The sequence below is a fragment of the Diorhabda sublineata genome, chromosome 1 (assembly GCF_026230105.1).
Source record: "Diorhabda sublineata isolate icDioSubl1.1 chromosome 1, icDioSubl1.1, whole genome shotgun sequence".
Classification (NCBI taxonomy): Eukaryota; Metazoa; Arthropoda; class Insecta; order Coleoptera; family Chrysomelidae; genus Diorhabda; species Diorhabda sublineata.
Window position 1 is genome coordinate 24475427 of NC_079474.1, and position 24617 is coordinate 24500043.

At 31.7% G+C, this 24617-nt stretch overlaps 1 protein-coding gene across 4 annotated transcripts in view; it reads left to right on the forward strand.

Annotated features, from left to right (window-relative positions):
• The first annotated feature begins 688 nt into the window (after positions 1 to 688).
• Positions 689 to 24617, forward strand: part of LOC130441257 (RNA-binding protein Musashi homolog 2) — a 453235-nt gene continuing 429306 nt past the window's right edge. The window contains exon 1 of one of the 4 annotated variants that reach the window (XM_056774857.1): positions 689 to 1087. The gene's annotated coding sequence lies outside the window, so the exon portion shown is untranslated. The remainder of the gene's footprint in view (positions 1088 to 24617) is intronic. The other 3 variants (XM_056774867.1, XM_056774875.1, XM_056774881.1) reach the window with 3 other exon arrangements.

The window sequence follows — 24617 nt, forward strand, 5'->3', positions numbered from 1 at the left end:
AGATTCAGATTGTTCAACTACTAGAACATTAATCTGTGAGGTTATATTGAAAAAGTTAATACTCAATGATGTCTTTCTTTATCACCAAAATATACTTTACGATTGATAAATAACTTACTAGTTACTTAATGAAGACATTTTAATATACGAAATAGTGTAAATATTAATTATCTTTCTGCTAGATGTAATAAAGTCCATATATACTTGAACTATATTATTTATTATTTGATCAATAGGGAAAACACCAGAAGATATCTAAAATGAAACTACAGAACAAATAGTTGATATTAGTAATAAAATATTTTAATGATGCTCCTGCGATAATAATGTTTTCACTCGATATTATTAATCGAATATTTCTCATTAACCCAATTCTTATATTGAATCAAATTAAATCAGGTTATTGTTCCAATTCAAAGTGATTAAAATCTATTATATCATTTTTTGAATCATATCTATTTATCTGCGTGTTTTATGATCAACAGTATTTTTTGTGGTTTTATGTAATCATATAATGCAAACACTGTTCCGGTTTCCTGCATTCATGCATCCTGAACTTCCTGTGTTCTCACCACGACGACAAGGAAGCGATGATCATAAGGGTGAAGGACCAAAAGATTCAAGAACAGATAAAACGCGCGAAACAGCTCTCCGACGACCGCTGCGCACTCTCGTAGATGTTTCGTTTAGTTATCCTCGATATAGTCACTCGCCAACTCGCGATACGTTATGCCGACAAATACAGTGCACAGATCATTCTTGTTGTCGTCAGTTGCCGTCGAATCTCCTGTTACCGTTTCTTCCTGCATTTAAAACAACCACCGACGTCTCGTTCCTGATACGCTACTCGCAGCGTTCGAACAAAATTCACGTGTGTGGTAACTCATCGCGTGTCTTCGATTACATCTTTGACTACTTGTTTCTACTGTGACAATTTTTCTTCCGCGGTGAGATTTTGATGTTTTGTTATTGTGAGCAATGAAGTTCTTGACATGTGTTTTTTGTGAATAGAGTTGCATCTTGTAAGCTCTTGGTTTGTGTTTCTTTTTGTGACTTTCGAAATATTCTTGGATTTATTAACGTTTTGGTGAGTACTGCGAGGTTTGATTATATTCGAACATTTCATCTAAAAACAAATGATCGCAATATTGTGTGAGTCTTTTGATATGATTTATTTTAATATGCAAATCTATTTTCTTGTAATATATTTCAAATTCTTTTCAATTGGGTCGATGTATTATATTTCAAATATGATAATAATGAATTTATCATTATTATTATTATGTTGGTCCTCAACCCATAGCTTTAAAATAATTACTGATAAATTAGGAATCAAGTGTCCAACAGTAATAACAGTAAAGTGATTACATAATCAATACTAGACATATATTCTAGGACAGGAATTTCGTTGGAACAATATTTTGTCTTAAAACACATGTGTCATAATTGAAGTTTGAATATTCTATTCATCATTTATGAAAGTATTCGTTAATAAATGCATATTATGTCAATCTACAGACTGCCTCAAAACAACACAAAACTGAATATAAGCATTCAAAATAGTTGTTACTTAATGATTCTCAAATTCAATGATATAATAGTTTGAATTCACTGAAACCATTAAACAAATGTAAGACTATAAGTCCTTTCAGAAAAATGACTTACTTTATGTTCACTATGAACATAAATTAAATCATCAACTTACATCAATGCACTTTTGTAATCCAAACTTCCACAGCTCGAAACCTTTGAGCCAGTCATCTAATGGAATACTTACAAAACATTGGTGAATGGCTACATATATTTCATCACACATGACTAAATCAGATGAGTAGGATGTATGTTCTATTATTGTTATACTTATTTTCATGCAATAATTAAACTGTCTGTTGTGCAGTGTGTGTTAACTATATTTTACCTTCAAGCTTAATTGCTTTCTATAATCGTATACTACAGAACATAAGTACATAAGTTTCTTGGCAGATTTTGACTTTCTAGCTATCATGTTGTATCATGTGAATTGGAATTTACTGCTGTGGATCCAACAGCAAAAGTTGCTTAAAACGTTTGGATCTTCTTCGATCAAACAACTAGCTTTCTTGATGTTTCCTGCTGTTTCTCAATCCTCAGTTCTCAAAATTCCGTATAACATAGAAACACAGTTGCTTATGACAGCAACCACACAACAAATTCAAAAATGCAGTGTTACCAGCTGTAGCTCATTCTATTTTATGATATATAGAAATATACATAGTGACTCTCGTAGTATATGCATTATCACTGTTTGTACAGTTACCTCTTCAAAAAAATCATACTGCCAGATTGATAGTTCTTAATTAACAATTTTTGGAAATAGAGATATGCTGGAGCTTCAATAATCAATAATAATAATCCGATTGAAAACATAGGTTGTTTGTAGGTTCTAGAGATGTTGAATAAATTTAAGAAAATAGGCTTTGTAAAATATGAATCAATAAGGATTGAAGCAGTCGTAGTGGCAATTATAAGTCACTTACTGCATATGCATAGAGAAAGTTGTTCACTATTTCAATGTTCCATAATGTAATTTTCACGAATATCAAAGTACCACAAATTTCATCTATATAAAAATACAGAGTTATAACATTTTGACATAAAATACATGTGTTTAGATGAAAATATCTTTGATATAGATAGAGAAATAAACAGACACCTTTGCAAGATTGTGATGAAACTAATCTAATTTAATTTGTTGGACTTCTTACTCAAAGGCAATAGAAATGATTTCTCTGATAATAATCTACATGGCGGTTTTCACTCACACTCTTTCTTATAAATTACAGTTAGAGTGACCACAAAACAATTTATTTATTTATTTAACTTACGTATCCATAATGCAACCAAATTACTATTGGGTAACTTCATGGGTGAGTGTGTTAAATCAAAAACCGTTTTGGAGTTAACCGATAAAACACCGTAATAAAAGATAAAAAATCCTTAGACGTTATGCAAAGTACATCCACTCAAAAAACTGCATTATTAAGAAAAATACGTTACATCCATTTCAAGTAACGCTAGAATTAACGTGAAAAAATATTCTGTTTACTATTGTCACGATACTAACTACTAAATATTAAAATTTCTTTTCCAAGACAAACGTGTTGAAGGAAAGGGCGAAATAGTGTGGCCAGCCAGATCTCCCGATTGTTTGCTTACAAACTTTTTTTCTGGGCATTTCATGAAATATTTTGCATATTATGAAACCTGAGAATTGGAGTGAATTTATCAATAGAATATTGATTACAGCTCATCGAATAACAAATTGGTAATTGTGAAGTAGTAACTTTATGAATTTAAGAGATTAATGAAGTATTTGTTCTTGATCATATGAATTTATCATTGGAAGTATCCCATTTATTTATTTACATCACCCCACAGTCATACATGAGGACTGTTAAACACTGTAATTATCATTCTTAATAGATCTAGCAAATCTGAACCATCGGTTAATTAAATTATATTTTAATTTATTTCAGGTTGCTTCGTTATAACAAATTATTTTGGGGTAACTTATGAGATACCTGAATTTTGTAAGGCTTAAGCCACAGTTGTTTATAACTGGAGGACTAGAATGAAGTTCCAAAATTATAAAATGAGAATGCGTAGGTAACCTGTACATGAAAAAGGTGATATTATAGCAAAACAAAACAAAATAGACTTTGATTGTGCAAAAACGGATTAGAGAATTTTCCTTCTATCTGAAATCGCTTTTTATAAAAATTTACAAACCAAGTTAGAAGATAATGGGTTTCTAACGTAAACTGGCTAACAAAATTGATAATCTATCGCATTTACACGTCAGGATTGCCTCATATACAACGATTGAGAAATTTTTATTGCTTGCTCAAAGAATAATAATATAAAAACAATTCTCTCTTTTTTTCCTTCTTAAAATACATTTAAGAATTATTATCCTTTCACTAATCTTACTATCCTAGTATCTCAAATTAAATACTGGAGTGTCCTGAGTGTTTAAATATATTTTGGTAAAAATTGGTGATGAGTATTATCTTTGAATTCTTTTAGTACAATCGATTAAAATATTACTCTCAATTTTTCTTCTTTTTTCTTCTTGTATAGTAGGTTTAAAACCTGTTTCTTCTTCAGTTTTACCCTCCTGGATCCAGATTGTCACACCATCTCTTTCTCTGTCGACCAATTCTTCTTCCGCCTGTTGGTGATTTATCCTTCGCGATACGCACTAGCCTTTCGCTTGTCATTCTGCCCATGTGACTATTAGATTCTTGTTTTCGTTTTAGTACCCAGTCAATTACATTCTCTACCTTGCACATATTTCTCATATTTTCACTTGTTTCTCTGTCTAAAAGTGTTTTCCCTGCTATTTTCCTGAGTACTTTCATTTCCGTTGTCTTCTCTTTGCTGTGTATGTAATTATAGGTCTACCAGTTGTGTTATATATTTTGCTTTTGTTTCTTTTGTAAGATGTTTATTTTTCCAAATAGTGCTGCTGAGGCATCCTGCTATTTTATTTGTTTTGACGACCTGCTGTCGCACCTCATTTTCGACATCTCCATAGCTCGTTATGTCTATTCCTAAATATCTAAATTTAAGTACCTGTTGTATTACATGACCATCAATTTCTATTTTGCAGCATATAGGTTTCTTAGACATTGTCATGTATTTTGTTTTCTCAGCTGAAATTATCATATTGTACTGTTTACCTACTGTATTTAAGATGTGTACTAGTCTCTGGAGATTGTCCTCGGATTCAGCGAACAGTACGGCATCATCCGCGTAGCAAAGTATCTTCTTCTTCTTCTTCTTCTTCTTCTTGTAGTAGGACGAGGTCCTGTCAGGTCTGTCATCTGCCCTCTTGTGACGCCGATGTCCAGCTATCGTACCAGCGTTTTGGGGGCCTACCGATTGGGCGTCTTGTGTCTGGTTTCTGTGTTTTGGCCCATTTGGCAATCCGTTCTGGAGCCATTCGTTCTACATGGTCTCTCCATTGTCGGCGTCTTGCTCTTACCCATCTAACGACATCTTGTACTCCCAGTTCTCTTAAGGTATCTGTGTTGGGTATTCTATCGTGGAGTGTGGTACCCTTTATTGTTCGTAATATCTTCATCTCTGCTGTTCTCATTTTTCTCTTTGTTTGTGTTGTGTCTGCCCTTGTTTCTGCGGCATAGGTTAGTATGGGTCTGATACAGGTCTTGTAGATTCGCGTCTTACTTTCTATGCTCATATATTTATTTCTCCTTATAATGTCCCGTAAATATCCCGATAATCTAGTTGCTTTCTTGATCTGCTTATCTACCTCGTCCGTTATGTTTCTGCTGCTCGTTGTTTCTACGCCCAAGTAGTTGAAATTCATTACTTGCTCTATAATGCGCTCATTTACTACCAACTTGCATCTTATTGGGTCTTTGGATATTACCATTCTTTGTGTTTTCTCGCATGAGATTTGCATGTTAAGTCTCTGTGCCGTCAGGTTAAATTTATGAAGGAGGCGTTGTAGATCGTCTTCATTTTCAGCTATAAGTATAGCGTCATCTGCGTAGCAAAGGATTCTCAGGCGACGGTTTTTCATTTCGAATCCTGCATTAACTTCGTTTACGCTCTCAATTATTTGGTCCATTATTACGTTGAAAAGGCATGGGCTGAGGCCATCTCCCTGTCTTATGCAAAGTATACAAAGCAAAAATAACAAAGTTGTTTGTTAGCCATCTGGTTACCCTTTGCTCTGTAGTACTTTTTTTATAACTTCGTCCATTATTATATTGAATAAAAGGAGGCTGAGTGAGTCACCTTGTCTGATTCCGCTATTTACAGGTACAGCATTTGTCAACTTGTTATTAATTCTGGCTTGGACTTGGTTATGGGAATAGATATTCTCGATGGTCTGAACTATATTTATCGGGATGTCTATTATATAGCAGCTGTATAACATCTTCAAGTTGAATGCGGTCAAGTTTCTGAAGGTCTATGAAACACAGATATGCTGGTTTTTTACATTCTATGGATTTCTCAACTACTTGTCTCAATATGAATACAGCGTCTACGCATGACCTTCCGGATCTGGAGCCTTGTTGTTCTTCGACAAAGATGTAATTGAGTTAATTTTGTTTGTTATTACTTTTGTGACTAGTTTCAAAGTTGTGTCTAATAAGTTTATGCTCCTATAGTTATTTGGGCAATTTTTATCTCCTTTTTTAAACATTGGAATCATTGTACTAGTTTCTAATTTAATGGACAATTTTTAATTTGAGTAAACATAAGTCACTCTGTATAAAATAGCAACTACTAGATTGTTTACAGTTTACAACCAATACAGCTATAATTTTCTCTAAGTTGTACCGCCAGATTTCTATAATTTTAAGTACAAGTCTCAATTTTCGGGAGCAAAAATTTTTAATGTGCTTTTTATTTCAGTGTATGCTTTGAAAACTTACCAAGAGTCCTATCATAGGCGTTGTTTTATGATTTATGATATATATGAAGTACATTTTAGTACAGACCAGTAAAATAAGAGGAACGTATAAAAACGAAATTTGTGATGCATTTTTTCTTTAATCCTTTGTCTATTATTCGAATTTGATTAAGAATCATTATCGGTTAAATACGGTGGAGAACCAAAAAAAATGGAAAATAAGCTTTTATTCTGAATTGACGAATCGTTGACTGTCAATAATGTCTACAAATTCTCACTATCAAATGAAATTAATATGAACATCTTTACTATTGGAAACATTAATTTCTCGTTCAATTTATGCACAGTAACAATAATTGTAGGACGTATATATACAAATGCATATGCAACGCACAATCAAATACCGTCCTCTGTTACCCTCTTCGACAATATATTCCCTCTGATCATTCAGTTGTCGAGTGGTATGACAAAGTTTATTGTCGCTAAAGTGTAGCGTCGCTGTAGCATTGGAGCTATCTTCTTTCTGTGATGTTTCAATCCAGTGTCTTTCTGTATTTTTCTAAAGTTTTTATTACTTGCTCGTGTTCTTCAAAATTAATTCAGGATATAAGGAATTATTGGCACTGTTTGTTGAAGACAACTACACAATGTAAAAGTCATCCCTAGCCGTGGTTATAAAGTTTACCGTAAATTTACAGCGAGCCACAATGAGTAGTGGATTACAACGTACGTGTATAATATGCAATAAATCAGGCAACTGCCTTATGTTACTTTTAGGATACATTCAGCACCCATTTTTGATTTAAACTAACGGTATAGTTCTTCCAATATCAATTGCAGATTGTATAAACCCAAGCCGACAATTTTGTTTGATCTATCATTGATGTTGAAACCTCATGTATTTTTTTGATAAATACTTTCAAAAATATGTATAACTTAGGCGAGACGGGATTCGTCAAGAGGCAATAGAATCATTATTAATTGGAATGTATTATACGCCGCAATTTAGACAGATGCACTTAATTGTAGTCTTACTTGGATAAAAATCATTAATACAACTCGTTAACTTTCTACAAATAAATATTAAATTATAAAACGTGAAAAGACGAGTAAAATGTACCTGCATGTGAGGAAGTTTGATTTAAACAGGGTACCAGACGTAAACCAAGCCCTTTTTGTACCCCATTCTTTTTATCTAGAAAACAAAATTTTAAAGCAAAAACCATAAAGGAAAATAAATTCCTTTGCGAATAAAACCTAAGAAAAAAATATTTCAATTCCAAAGTATCTTTATAAATAATAATGTTAGTCAGAATCATCTGAACTAGAATCATTATTTGATTGAATTAATATGTTGTATATACCCATCTTCTTCTTTGATAACATGTTCAGCATAGTTTTTCCAAAGCTCTTGGTGGTCTGCTCCTAGAACTTTCTTTACCAGTTTACTACAACCTCTTTACTCAGTTCCAGGGACAGATTAAATTTTCGTAATTCTGATTTTACGTTGGCCCATAATAACTCTATAGAGTTAAATATGCAATAGTGAGGAGGTAGTCTGAGAAGAGTATGACCCTATTCTTTGCACAGATTGTCACTATAATATTTTTTTTACTGTAATAAGTAATTCTTTGTGTGTTTGGCCTTTTTACGATCGCTGAGAGAAATAGGAATATTTCTAATATTTGTTCCAGACATAAAAGCTAAAATTTGAGCTTTGTTACTATTACTATTTTGTATCTCAAGGAGATGCGAGTGGTAGGATGCGTTGTCCATAACGATTACTGACTGTGGTGGAATGTTAGGTAAAAGCTGTTCATTACACCACTTTTCAAATAATTCTGCTGTCATATCTTCATGATCATCAGTTTCAGAGTTTAAATGTTTTTAGCAGATATCAATGAAGCATGAGGCCTGATACCGTTTTTGCTTCCAACTTGAACTATTATTCAAACAGCAATTTTTACTATTGTCAACCCAACCAAAATTTTGTACATCGTGACTTTCCAACCATGTTTCATCTAGATATTGAACGCAGTGCTTTTCTCTTTCTAACAGACACAATTGAACTGACAATAGTATTCAAGTATACCTGCTTGAGGGACCGTACTAATCCATACTATTATGATCTAGTCATGCGCATTGACGAGCGTGGCTATTTCACATTCATTCCTGTATTTCCCAAAGTGTACATTTCATTTACACATTCGAATATATTTAAATTAACTTGATGTTTCCTATATCTAAATTTTCATTATGAAATTCATACCTGTCTTTATTCTCACTACACTGTGGCAATTTCAATGTCTTCATTCGCCCATGGTCTAAAGAACGCCACATTTCTATTTATTTGAAGAAATTTATGAATTAAGTGAACACTACTGCTTATCGCAGGCTGTCTGGCAGAAATATTTCGAAGAAATTGTGTACATACGCCTTCCGACAGCTTTGGTAAACAGTGGAGATGATGAGTCCACGTAAACTGATAGTATATTAGATTGTTTACCGAACTTTATACGGTAACAAACATTATTTTTATTGATTTGAAATATTGATTGTTCCTCGCATAACTGTCTTCTGCAATTGATATTCGAAGAGCTTTACTATATAATATGCTGTATGAATAAAAGTAGAATTGTTCAGAAAATGTTCGGCAACGTTTTAGCGTTTGCATACATTCTCGTCTCTGAACGATTCAGTTTAAATAGTTATCAAAATAAAAGCTTCTTTTCCATTATTTTTTTAAGTAACAAAAAACTGGATAAAGGAGGAATCAGCTATAAACGAGAAACATTGCTAGAATCGGCCACTCGGATAATACTAAGACAAAAGACAAACTTGCTTAAACTTTATCCGTTACTTTAATTTTGTGCTTATTTTCGAGATAAAATTATGAAATAATGTTGAACAAATCCAAATTTCCTTCTTTATTTGCTATAACCTTGTCCAAAAACATATCCACTTACTCACAAATTGAAACATGTTATGTAACTTATGATATTATATATTTTAAACTTTTTCGCAGGCGAAATTTTGATTAAGAATACGCTGTAACTGTTATTGTTATTGAGTTTAAAAGAAATTAAAACTTTAAAATCGAATATCGATAGGAGGATGACGTAAATTCAGCATTATTTCCATTTTCCTGAGCATATTGAACATTAACGTGAAACTATATTGAATAAACTGAATACTTATACTGAATAATTATAAATTAAGATTTTATTTTCCTCATTGGAAAACTTGAGTATCATGGGGAAGAATAATCGAATTAGCCTGGTTATTTCGAGATTTGAACCTTATTATGACTAAAATTGAAAATATTCTCTATTTTTTTGAAAAAATATGATATGCACACTAAAAAACAGCTGCAGTTTGTTTATTTCTTCTTATTTTTATTAATTCTATTGAAAACCGATATTTATCACGAATCAACTCGCCTTTTTAACTAGATTCCACGACCGATTCTGCTGTCCCAGTACCAAAACCAAAAATGTTATAAACAAAGAAACTCGTTTAATAGAATGGAACTATTATCTCTTTCTTAAACTGAAAAAAAGTTTAAAAAGTCGTACATTTTCTTCCAACGAGGGGGTAATGAAAGCTGTGGAGGTCTGGTTTGCAGAGCAAGAAGAAACATTTTTTTTTCAAAGGTCTAGAGATGTTGCAGGTTCTCTGTAATAAATATATCCAATTAAGAGAAGAATATGTTGAGTAATAAAATATTTTGACATTGAAATTTTGTTTGGCTAATAGTAGGCTAATAATTTTTCAATATATCCTCGTAGATTATTGAATTATTGTAGAAAAAATCTTTTAAAAAATTATTTAATTTTTCACTATATTTTTGAAAATTGAATTACTATGTTCCGTTAACAATTTCATAGTGATTTCTTCCTAAAACCTTATTTTAATTGAATAACTCAATTTGACAATAATAAAACTCTGCTTTTGAGTGAAACGGTATTTAGTTCTTACCTTAGAGAATATTTGTATCTGAGACTTATTAGAAAAGATAAATATTAGTAACTAGCAAAGAAAATGTATATCGAAAACATCATAGTTATTGATTTATCTCTCGTAAATTGTATAATTACGTGGGTTTAATAACGTGCTTCTTGTTTTATTATTACACCAATTGAGTAAACTGATGCTCTTTATAATTTCAATTCCTTTCCTCTCCTAGCTCAGTTTATACTAGTTAGTCTAATGGATTTAAGTATTGTTTGTATAGTAGGGTGAAATACAAAGAGGTCTTTAACCAATATAAGATAATTGAGGTGCCTTGCAATATGGAGGATTTTCCAACATTATCCGTAAAGGTAAAAAAAGATCGATGTAACTACGTAACAACTTTAACCAGATAATTGAGTGTGTACATATGTTTTATGAAGTGGCTCCAGATTACTACGGTAAAAAACTATTCGAAAGTTTAGCAGTATAAAACATCTAAAAAGACGCTAAATCATACAGTAATATTATAGTAAAGATGCGGTCTCTCACAAAAATTTATGATAAAACAAGAAAAATGAGTATTAGGGATTCCAGAAACAATGAAGCAATATCAATTTTGAATCATAGAATTCGAAATATACTTATGATAAGAGTTTTGGGGATCTATATGAAATACAGTTTTATTTACTTGCATAACTAATTTTTGTAATGTCTGCATTGTTTTACATATTACAACGTTAGTGGTATATTAATATATTTGTATGTTTTAAGTAACATATGCACAAATGATGCTATTTTCTTCCTCCTAAATAATGTCAACTCTAGCCTTTTAAAAGTAATCACTCCACTGCAACAACTTTTTGTGATTTTTCTAAGGCTTTTGATTGTGTTAATCATAATATTTTTAGTTAAAAATTGCACTTCTACGCTCTCAGGGGAACACCTCTCGCATGGTTTAAGTCATACCTTATCAACAGAAGTCAGCTTAGAAGGGTTGACACAACGACGTCATCTTGGAAGTCAATAGAATCTGGAGTGCCCCAAGGCCCTATTTTATTTCTTATGTTTATAAACGACATCGCCTATATAGACATCAGTGGTAAAATATGTCTATTTGCAGACGACACTTAGAGCAGCCCTGATCTCACGGCACTCCATAGGACTATATTTAGTGACCTAATCATCCTTAAATCATGGTGCGATTCAAACCTTTTCTGTATAAATGTTTCTAAAACTAAAGATTTATCCTTGCAGCTTTTTTATTAATAAACACTACCATTGACGTCGTTGAATCTGTAAAATTCTTAGATCATGTTGTGGACAATTGTAATGGGAGTTATATATTGCTGCCTTATCTAAAAAATTAAGTTCCCGTTGTTTTGAGCTGAGATCAGTTTCCAAAGAGCTGAACTCATCCACCACCTTAACAGTCTATTATGATCTCATTGACTCACATCTCGGATATGCCCTTCCCTTCTGGGGTGCGTGTGGTGCGTCTCAATTTGAGCGAATCCTCAAACTACAAAAGAGAGCTGTTAGATATTTACTCTGACTAAACAAAATTTTAGAAACTGATCCACTTAGGAACGCGGAGTACGACCTATACCTACCTACTCCACGTAAAGAATGAATTAAGGGGTCAATATTTTACATTGCAAAAAAATGCATTATCACTTGCCAATTGAAATCAACTCGATATCATAATTTCCCACCTTTCGCAATAATTTGAGGGCATATTTACTGGAAAGTGCCTTCTACTCTGTAAACGACTTCTATTCTAATAATAATATTTAATTCCGGGCGTGCTGCATACTGGTTCAATTTTTGCTATGGACTTATATACAAATAATTACCTATAATTTTGTTACTAATTGTGGTTTTTATTCCATTTGTATCTTTATTTATTTATTTTTATGTTTGTTTTTTAGTGCTTAGAAGCTTTTGTCATGGTGAGATTTTTCATTTAGTTATCTTAAGAAAAAATTTTAACAAATCACATAAGATATCACAGAGATTGGAAAAATTATGACTCTAGAATTTCATTTGTTCGATACTATTGGAAAAAATTGCCTATTATGATCTCCTTTCTTGTGGTGCTTCTCAATTCAAGCGAATCTATAAATTACAAAAAAGAGCTGTTAGATATTTACTCGGACTTAACAGCAGGACTCATTGCAGGGACTTCTTTAAAAGATTGAAAATGTTGACTCTTCTTTTCTTATTTATCTTCGAATCCATTTGCCTAATTTGTAAGCACGCTTCTCTAATTTTAGAAATGTCGTTGCAGTTCTATTCACTTAGGATTGCGGAGCACGACTTTTACCTACCTACCTACCTACCTAAGAATTAGTTAAGAGCTCAATATTTTATAATGCTAAAAAATGCACATCACGTGCCTTCTACTCTGTAAACGACTAATAATAATATTTTATTCTGGACATGCTGCATACTGCTTTAAGTTTTGCTATGGACTTATTAACTAATTATTCCTTATTAGTATTACCTATAATTCAGTTACTCTTTATCGTTGTCTTCTGTATATTGAAATTTTATTCCATTTGTTCAATCTTTATTTAATTATTTTTAAGTTTCTTTCCTAGTTTTCTCTCTCTCTCTCTCTCTCTCTCTCTCTCTTATAATAGAGTTTACAAGGATTCAACTCATTTGTACTAGTGACTAGTGATTTTTACTAAATGGGTGACAAATTTTATTGCTGTAATCAAAAGGGTGTTGATAAATTACAAGTACAGCTCCTTCACAAAACATCTCATAGTACAAATTGCTAACAATATATGGTCTATTTTGAAGCTCATCAATCTATTAGCCCCATCAACTTCACCTCAACAATAGATAAGTTATGAAACAACTTTTTTTATTAGACGCTCTACAAAAGTATTAACAATTGTTTGTGTTACAAATCAGTCTTTTAAAACTCTGGCTTCGAGATTTGAATAACTTAGAGTAAACAGTTGTTGTCGCACAACGCACTTTATAACATAACTTATTTCTATTTCCTTATAGCATCTACTAAGTAATTAAGAAGCTTTTACATTTTCTAATAAATATCTACTATATAAACTATTAAGACATTGGATGCGAGCTGAACAGGATTATTTAAACCTATGTTAGTTCTGTTTTGCGATAGACGTAAGTATGTATTTGACTTTGTACTGCATCTGTGTATTTAAAAATTTGAATTTAAATTTGTATTTGATTTTTGCACATTATCCAATATTTTATAAACAAGTTTACATTGTTCAAACTGCAATAAGGATTCTAATTTAGGTACCTTGAACTCTTCATGTAAAACATTTGTTGATGTGAAATAAAATAAATTTTCCAAAAATTTGTTTTGAATTTCATTGAAATTATTTTTCCCACAGGTTCCCCCAAATGGGTAAACGACATGTCAGATGGGATAGAAAGAAAGCTGAGTGAATTTGCTTATTACTCTTAAGAGAAATATAATTCCTACACCTATAAATGACAGGAATAAGATAATTTGCTCCATTTATTATTTTATTCATATGCATTTGCCAATTTATGAACTCATTTATCATCAGTCCCAGATATTTAAAGCAGCAACTTTTCCAAATGAATCTTATTAATTTTTAAATTGTTTACTAGTTTGTTTTTTTGTTTAAGAATTATATACTTGGTTTTATCAATATTTATTTTTAATTTATTAGAAAACAGCCAACGGTAATATTTGTTAAGAACAAACAAAGAATAAAACAGAGGTCCAAGGATTAAACCCTGTGGTACTCCGTAATTATTATATAACTTTGTGCTACATGTGTTACTCTATTTAAGATATTGGCTAGTTCCCTTTAAATATGATTTTATAATGCTTTGGTCACAAAGTCAAAAATTGGAGAAAATGTACTACTTTTGATTGTCTACAAAATCGAAGTAGAGAGATGCCTGTGGATTTTGATCTTCAACTTCTTTAGGTAGTGATGTTCGGGAAAGATGTACCTTGATAGCTGATTCAACATGCTTGCACTTCTCCAAAGAATCTTGTAGGGGACTAGAAGCTGTTGCGGAATATATAGTTTTTTGGCCTTAATAGGGGCTCTAAGTTTTTGTGAAGCTGCCTTGGCTAAATAGGCCATGAGACTATGCCAAGACATATTGCTTCCAGCGTCAGCATCCAACAAGCGTTAATGGTGTTATTTTATGTCCAGACAGGTCCGAATCCTGAGTGCCAGCCGTTTTTGTAAAAACAGCAGCCTGGGTCAATTAGATTGTTTCCAGACCATTCCAAAATATTTTGTAGATCGGTATTGATGGTGGTCATCTGTTGGTGGCGATTTGAATGACAACACGAGTCTGCTATCATCGGCGAAGCAAAAGATCGGATTTGCGGAAAGATAGTAGGTAACAAGATGCATCTCTGGGGAACATGAACGTTGACCTCAATCCTTTCTGAGGTGTGGTAAATAATATAATATGTTGTTATGTACTTTCTCCCAAAGCCGCTTTGTGATTTTGTAGCATTTCTGAAATAATATTGTCGTAATTCGCCGGTTCATTTTAATAGTTTCTGTACTGCACGTACAACTTCTTTTGTTTGTATCCGTTTTTCCTTTTCATCATTTTCTAGTTCTAAATGCCTTTCATCTTGTATTTTCAGTTGATAAAAAATAAAGAAGCGATCACCATGATAGTAAAACATGTCTGTCAATTATCGGCTTAATTAATACATAACTTCAAACTAATTATACTCGTATTATGGTAGCTGCCTATATCTTACCATATCTTGTTAGTTCATGTTCTTGTTCATTTGTACAATGAACTTGGAAACTAAATGGTACAGGTCACTGAAAATATTGGGTATTGTCACTGTCATTCGTAGGGGATTGATGTTGAATAACAGATTTTTAAGTTGAAGGATGGTAATTTATAAATCTTTGTTCCGTTTCAGGATGTATATCAACCGAAAAAACTACACTGTTTGACCATAGAAATAATTCAGTGCAACAATATTTCTTCATATTTTGTAGTTTGGTAGTCGATTTAATATATCTTTTTGTTTACTGTTTCACCATCATATGTTTTGTGTTTTCATTGTTTTTCTTTGAAGAATCTCCTAACTATAATTTAATGTATATTCTGATACTCTACCTAAAATCATTATTTCGTAAAATTTAATTTCATGAGCTGAGTTACTCGACTTTCTGGTAGAATTCTAAGCATTTTCAAACATACCTGGTTTACTTCAATGGATCTGAGGTAACAGTCTAGATAATAATAAACTTCAAGTGTGTGAACAAAGCAAGATCTCGCACACAACAAAAGAAAAAAGTTCCTATTGATATACAAACTGCAAATGTTTCCAGATTCCGAACATAACGTCAAAGGATTATAACATCTTTATAATACACGCTTTGAAATTTATTCAAGTTGTCGCTTGAAGGAAAATGTCTCTCACTTGACACAGCTTATATCAATTCTTGGAAAACTTTTAGAGTGAGAAATTTTTAATAATTACATTTTTGAGGCATAAATTGGTTGAGACCTGAATTTATATATTTTAATGAGTTGTAAAATTTTTGATTTATTTCGCATTAACTTTTCTTTGCCATTTAAATTGGAATAAAAGTGTGTTCCCAATTCATACTAAAAATTTTTTATACATCTACTATCCACTACAATTTTATATTATATGATTTCTATTGACAAATTCAAATAGAAGTGTGAGTGAGCTTTTAAAAGTTGTCACCAGGTTGATGCTGAACGTCAGGAGCCACCATTTACTGTAACTACTGCGGTTAGTGAAATCCATGCCATTGCATTTCATGAAAACAAAATCGGTTTCGAATAGTAGGTCTACAGTATTTGAGATTTAATCTTCATTGATAATTCAGAAAATGGATAAATATAGCTAACCAATATTATGCTAATTTGTCGACATGCATTAGTGAAGATCTTGAGAGAAAAAATGGGCCGCATTAGATGAAAAAAAGGGTTTTTTTCCATCACCACAATGAGCCTACCCATTCGTCTGCAATTGGTGTACAAAAATTAAAAGAAATCGTTACAGCTTATTGTATCATCAAACATAATCATCAGATAAATTAGGATGTAATGACAGAGACAAAAGCGTATTTTGCGTGGCAACTGATTGATCCAAAGATACGTTATACGTTTTAAAATCTTGTAGATCTTGTAAATCCTGGTCCACTGAAGTTTTACGTTTATCTGCAAAGAATATGCGATATCTCGCATAAGGAAATTCTTGGATAGTTTTGCAGTATAATTAATGACATCAAAAACAGATACTCATCTGGAATTGATGGACTTTTTTTATTTCTGATTAAATATACAAGACTTACTACCCAAACAGCCATCACTCCACTGCAACAGCTTTTTGTGATTTTTCGATTGTGTTAATCATAATATTTTAATCAACAAATTGCAGTACTATGGTTTCAGGGGTTAGCATGGTTCAACCTTCACACCTTACCAACAGAATTCAGCTTGTAAGGGTTGATACAACGATGTCTTCTTGCAAGCCAAGAGAATGTAGGGTGCCCCAAGGTTCAATACAAGGCCCTATTTTATTTCTTTTGTTTATAAACGACATCGCCTATCTAGACATCAGTAGTAAAATATGTCTATTTGCAGACGACATCAGCTTCTCTTGGAGAAAACCTGATCTCACGGCACTTCATAGGACCATATCTAGTGACCTAATCACCCAACGTTTTAACAAATCACAAAAGATATCAAAGAGATTGGAAAAATTATGACTCTAGAATTTCATTTGATTGATACTATTGGAAAAAATTGCCGTTCATATAAAGAAATTAGATGTAACGATATAGTCTACCTTAAGAAGATGTGAATTCAGATAATTTAAATCCCATTCATAGCGAAAGCTGCGATGATCTTCGCCGCTTCTTCGCAATGAAACCTAAAATTATGGAATAATTTCTTTTCACAAATGAATCAGAGAAATTAAAATCATAGTGATTTTTTTTAAGTGTAAGCCAAAAATACGGATTTTCACAATAACTCTTACTTGAAATGTTTTATATTTGTGGTATTTTTATTGTATTATGACAATATAATTAACATTTATGAAATATAAGAACGCCTCTAAATAAATTTACCAGATCGTATTTTATTACATATAAATTCCGTTGATTCACTGGAGTTTAACCGAATCAACAATGCATTAAATTACAAATTTGCTTTGAGTTTAGTACTATTTTATTATGTACCATCCATAGCCGTACAGTGCTAAAGAAAATAAAGATAAACAAATTAAACATTTTCCAATCTTCAACAAATTAATAATTAACGACTTAGTTCGATTTGTCTTAATCCCGAATAAGGTAATTTTTTTAAGTAGTTCAAGTTCTCGTAAACATAATTGCTTAGACGCCGTCAGTCATTTCGATTTTTGTTAGAACAAAAGTGAACAAAGAGAATGGAAGAACAGACGAGAATGTTCTTAAATACTTAGATGCTGCCTCATATTTTTTTTAAATTTATTTCTTTCTTAATTGCAATATATCATCATAATATAGCATCAAATATAGAAATATGTTTTCTACAAAAATGGCTAGGGAAGTTGCCTTGATTAAATAAGGCAGATCTCACATGTACATCTCAATTTTCATTTTATCAACACTACTAAATGCGGCAAATGGAACTATTAGAAACAGTAAAATACCACAGAGAAAAGAAAGCTTCAATGTTAAAAAAAGGTCACAGATTCTCCTGCCCAATTGACAACTGGAAGAATGTCTATAAGGTAACCGTTTGTAAACAGAAAGGATTTTGCGATACGTAAGTTGAATGAAAGGAGAGAATATATCGTCTAAATTGAATTGAATGCATTTTCGAGAATTCACTCAGTAATTAGCATGGATACTCTTCTCACAACTAACAATAATTGTCTAAAAGTAATAGTTTTCTCAATTTCACGGCAAAATGTATTGTAATGGTGTTGAAGTCGTTAATAGATGACCAGAAGGCACTTCTACCTGTAAATTGCTCTTTTCATCAACACTCAAATATTTTAAAACTGACTTATCGTTTACTTCTTCCATTTGTACTGCATAATTTTATAAAAATTGTGTGAGATCATTCCTATAAGTGTAATGTTAGAAATTATTGCCCTATCTTCCTTTATGCTAAAAAAAAGTAACGAAAATCAGATTGAAACTTTTCTATATCTCAAACAAACTTTACACAGAAACTGAATTAATACTAATATTTTTGATTTTCTGCTATATATTAAAAAAAACATTCGAAGTAGACGCTTTAGAACATAAACGTTTAAAGTTGAAGTTGAAACTAATATGTTCACTCTCAGGTAATGGAGAAGTGTTCGAAATAAATTTTACAAAAGAAAAATCAACTCTAAGAGATGTGACCGACAACTACGAATCATGAATTTTTTCCAGCAGCGTCATATATTTGACCCCATTAGTAGTGACAAATTTGAATCCATTCTGGCTTGACAGTATACCACTATAACTGCTTTAGTGAGCCGTTAATCATAAACTTGAAACAACGTATTGACTGTAAGTTTTATTTCACATTAAAAAAATATTCAAAAGAGTTGACTGAATAGGTCTATGATGAAAAACGGTCTAGAAATCCTTCTAACTCTGAGTCATTTAGAAATATTCTGAATGTTAGGCATTTGAACACTATTCGAGAGCTTAGTAGAGAACTAGTACAGGTTCCTGCAAACAATTTTAACATTTGCTGATCAGAAGAGTTATTGGCAAATTAGTTTCGCGACTTTGCAATGCGAAACAAAAAGATAATTTGCTCTAATTTGCATGGAATTGAAATATGGTTTTCATGTAGATCCAGAATTAATTGCTGGAATTATTACTAAAAATGGAAGTTGGATCTATAGCTAGGACTCCAAAATAAAAATTCGGGATTCTCAATGGAAACCACTGACTTATTTTGCTCTAAAAAGCAATCGATCATTATGCACAAAGTCATTATTTTATTAGAATGTGAGGGCTTGATGAGATCAGAGTTTTTCCTAATGACAAGATCTGGAAACTCTGAATTTCGTAGTAAAATATTTGAAAAATGGGGTATTAAGATTTAGAGCTGAAAAATAGGTATTAGCTTTCTCTTTTATCAAGACAATACGCCGCGCTTTTGATACGCTGATTCTTGGCATTTATATATTTTTTGTCCGTCCATTTCCACCTTACTCACCAGTTTCTACACAGATGACTTCTAGTTCTTTCCGAAGATGTAATGTGCTGAAAGAAATATTTAAAAATTATACTATGGACTGTAACAAATTGGTGTTTCAATACAAAATAGAAATCTAAGATACAACACCCTAATTCGATGATCTTTTGTGACAAACTGGAACCGTTGTTGCTGATTTTACAAAGAATGTTTTTATACATCAATAGCCGTTCTGGAGAGAGCTTTATACAAATGCTTCTAATGATGGATTCAACGTTGTCATAAGTGTATAGCTAGTTAATGACAGTACTTCAATTTAACGTTTTCTGTTCACTATCATTATTACATGATGAAATTTTAGAATAAGCTATTATGAAATTGTCATCGAAGCTGGATGTAACTGGTTCCAATTTTCCCGTTTTTTTAAATCTTCAGTTAAATAAATTAAACGTTTTACATCGATAGAAAATTGAACAGAATAACTCTAGTCATAGTAAATGATCACTTTTCGAGGAATTACAATTACATTAAACTTAATTGCGCATTTTATATAAAAGTTATTATCAGTCTGCTTCTTTAATGACGCCTATCAAAGTATCTGGAATAAATCAGTACGTTCAACATTTGTGCAAGCATGGAGCGGAAATTGTTGACCACCAGAAGCTGTATTCAAATTTACTAACTACCTAAGGCATTTGAATTGACAGTAAGACATAAAAAAATCATTGTATGCTATTATTGTTTATTTTTAAATATTTTTTTATACTGGAACGGAGATTGATTCAATCATGTGCCAAATATGAGAGGATTAATATCGAGCCGCAAAAGTATGTATTTGTGAAGAAAATTTACTTTCATGTAAAAATTATGGTACTTATTTTAATTCATTATTTTGGCTAGTCAACTTATTTCATGGGATTAGGATATTAGGGTCAAAGATTACGTCGTTTTCAAATGAGTGTTTTAAGTTTAAAAAGGATATAACGTGCTTAAGTAAATTGTAAATTGACAAGATTGGGGATTTAATTATAACTACGAAACGAAGTAAATAAAAATGACTGTAATAGAAAAATATTTGTAGAACCCATAATACAGTAAAGTTACCGAGGAACTGGACTCAATATAAATTGGTTTGAAAACTGTAAAAAGGTGATGTGAAACTTACAAGTTTCTCGATACTTCTCACAAGTGAATTTTATTTATGAGAAACCCAATTGTTTTTTAGATCCTCATAATTATTATAGAAAGTATAATTATCATTATTGATTATGCGGAAAATGGTCGAATTTTCTCCTGACGTGCTTCGAATGTTTTTCATAGCTTCATCATTATGCTTTGATCTCATTCAAACTCTAAAAATACATACAACAATTTCAATTAATTTTTTATGTTTTGTTGATACAACGTATGTTTCTTTAATGAGATCCCAAAATTTTCTCTCACTATTAACAACACATTAAAATCGCTAAGTATTTTCAAATGTAAATAAAGTAAGCGTAACCTTGACGAGGTTGTAATGGACAACTAATATAATTTTGGTTCCGTGTGTTGAATTACATGTTAGATAATAATAATCATTTGATCATGTACTGACAGAAGTAACTATAGATTCAATTGAATGTACGGCAGATAGATGCAATCCCATTGTGCATATATCTCACATACAAATATGAAAAAATGTGAAATAATCTGATGAATTCATTATAAGTGCAGAAAAGAAAAGTAAATCACTTCATATTGGAAATTTAAACAACTGCAATCAAATATTAACAGAAAACGGAATGAAAATGTACAAAAAGAAAACTATTAATGTGGTGGTAAATGTTAAAGGAAAAATAGAAATCAGGGTTGAAGGGGAACTTATACAAAGAGTTCCAATAACTTGGTATTGTGATGGAAGCAACAGGAAGATAAGATTTGAAATTAAATAATATAGTAGAAAAGGCGAACAAGTTATACTATGTATTGAGTAGCTAATCAAAAAAAGAAATCTCGAAAAAAAAAACAAAAATGAAAGTGTTAAAGCAATTTACAGGTCAATTCCCACATCTGATGTGAGTGTTGGATATTGATAGAGAAACACGACAGTGAAATTCAAGCGGCAGAAAAGAAATACCTTAGAATAATGAAAGGAGTATCTAGGAATGATAGACACAGAAACCCGCAGAAGATTTAAAAATTGAACTCATATAAGAATACATAGAAAGGAGACAACTAGGATGGTGTGGTCACCTACAAAAAATGGATGATACAGTGCTAGTTAAGAAAATTCAGGAAAGTAAAATTCCAAGAAAAATTAAGAAGAAAGACCACGATGTAACATGGAATAACACGCAAAGAAAAATCTTGAGAACTTGTTATGAGAAATTAGCTAGATAGTAAAACTCCCAAGAGGCTAAAAATATATGAAATGCTTCTATTTTGATAACTTGAAGAAAATTAGAATGTATATGTATATACATATAAATAATATTGAATACTGAAAAGCTGTCTTCGCAGTAAATACCACAGGAAGTTAGGAGTTTTTTTTCTACCTGTAACACCAATTCAGAGATAATTTACGAAGACATTAGACGTTCAATCCATAAAAACTGTTGTTCAGTTTTTTTTGCAGTATTAGCTGAGACTCTATCAATTTCCAAGCTGATTTTTTTCCCATATCATAATAATCCAATACTATCAACTTTTTAGTGATTTTTCTTATTATGAACTTAGCCCAAAGCTAAAGCAGGTCGATGATCTTTTATAAAAATAAATAATACGCTTTTAGCGAAGAGTCCGTATTCGAACTCTTTCACTACGTATTATTGTAATGTGCAACTATAATCCTTAATCCTTTACCATTTTTCGTGTACTGTGGAATTTCTTTGGTTCAGTAGTAAAAACCACATTTTCTGAATTCCTTTTTATCCTTTTCTTCAAGAAACTTTTACAATGTCTGAAAGAAATGAAAGTGGGCTATAAGAGGATAGGTGCTTTCAATTCACGATTCATGTCCAGTCATTTTTTGACGTGTAAATAAATATTTGTGTATTTTTATGTTGTCAGCGTGGATCATAACGAGCGTTCTATTCACCAAATTTTGGTAAACCTTTCAAATATCTTTCTGAAACTGGCCAATTTTTGACGTTACAGTCACACCAAACACTTCACAGACGTCTGTATATTCAAATATTTCGATCCTCCTCCGCGTAGGTTTTAGATTTCAAACAGTTAGATGATTAATTCATAATGCATCAGCGAATCTTGATAGCAACATGTCGATCTACCTTTATCTCTTGCGAAATTTAATGGGCTTTTCATTGAGAGGCTAGAGTTTCCACAACTAAGTTTCCATAAATCAATTACTCACGCCTTCATTCTCATTATAAAAAACACAAAGTTATTTGCATGTTAATATTGCGTTGAAGCTTTTTCTATAGTAAAAAATTATCACACAGCTTAGTTCTTTTAAAATATCTTTCATTTTCAAACTGTTACTGTTAATAACTTCTTCCTGATCTGAATCCTTGCTGCTTGTCCTATAATGTGATCGAGTTATTGTTCTTGGTGTTAATTTTTCTAACGAGTATCATTGTTGTATCCAGCAGATTTATCCTCCTATAGCTAGCCGGTTATTGTTTCGTTTTTTAAACATAAGTTTAATTGTACTAGTTCATTGGTATTTTACAGTGCTGCAGTATTTTGTGGGAAAGTTTTGAGTATGTAGCAATATGTAGTTCCCATATTTTTTTAGCTATTTGCCTTTCCCTGGGTGCAGCAGATCTCGATATTCCTTTTGTTCAATTCTTAGAATACCTCTGGATTTTTTTATTATGTGTTTGTTTCTCCGTTTTTTCAACCTATTCCTTTCGTGGATTATCAACGTTGAATCAATCTATATCATTGGGTTTTTGAGTTAGTTATTTATTTTTTCTAGCCTGGACTAACCCCCCCCCCTCTGTTTATCTGCCTCATTCAATGAACCAAATAAATAATTTTTAATTCGTATTCTACTACTCGCTGATCGCAGTAATCATATTTATATTTTGCCAATAATTTCTCATCCACAATTTTATTTTTTCTGATTCTTTTTTGTACACTTTTTGTATTCCATCCATTAGTGATATAAATAACAGTGAGCTCAGAACACCACCTTGTTGTGAAAATTTCTTGAGACAATATGTTAGTTGCTCCGACAATATTGCGCTTAACTTCAATAAATTCCTAATTAAGTTACACGAAGTATGCAAGCGAGCGATATTGTCAAGGAAAAGTTTGTAACTAAACTTAACCACTATGTTGATGTTCTTGTTTTCTTTTTAATTTGAAAGTTAAGCGTAGGAGAACCTTAAATGACAGTTAAATTCTTGTATTTTGCTCCATTTGTTCTATTTAGAATGTCAAACACACTGTGCTAACTTTAATCAAATATTCAATTCAAGTTTCCAAATGCAAGGTCACGTTGTCGATGTTATAAAGATTCTTGGATTTTGCTAAAAATTGAAGAACAAACTAAATTTGAATCTGATTTCGTAATTGGAACAATTTAAATTCAAAATTATTATACAAATACATGTTAATCTACAAAATGAAAAAAAATATTTACTACTCGTGAAGTTATCGTTCATTTAACATATTTGGTCATGGGAGGAATAATTCATAATTAAACGATTCAGACTTGAGAAAGAGAATCTAAATCTTGAATTAATAATGTAGCTTGAATATTACTATAATTGTAAACTGGAATCTTCCATTTCTGTTTGAGAATTCAACAATACCGATTATTCCATAATAAAATACAGAGTTGGTACAAATATAAACCGGAAAAACTTAATTATTAAGTTATAGAGCTGAAATTTCTTACAATTTTTCTAGATAGTCTCCTTCACACTCTACATAATTTTGTTATCTCTCTGGTAGCTTTCAAATGCCTTGTCCGTAGAAATCTCTCGGCTTGTCACGTAACCATCCGTGGATGAAGGATTCTATCTCAGTATTGCATAGTGACAAATCGGGACTATTTGGAGGGTGTTCCTAAAGTGTGAATTTCTACTCAAAATTCAGAAGTCTTGGT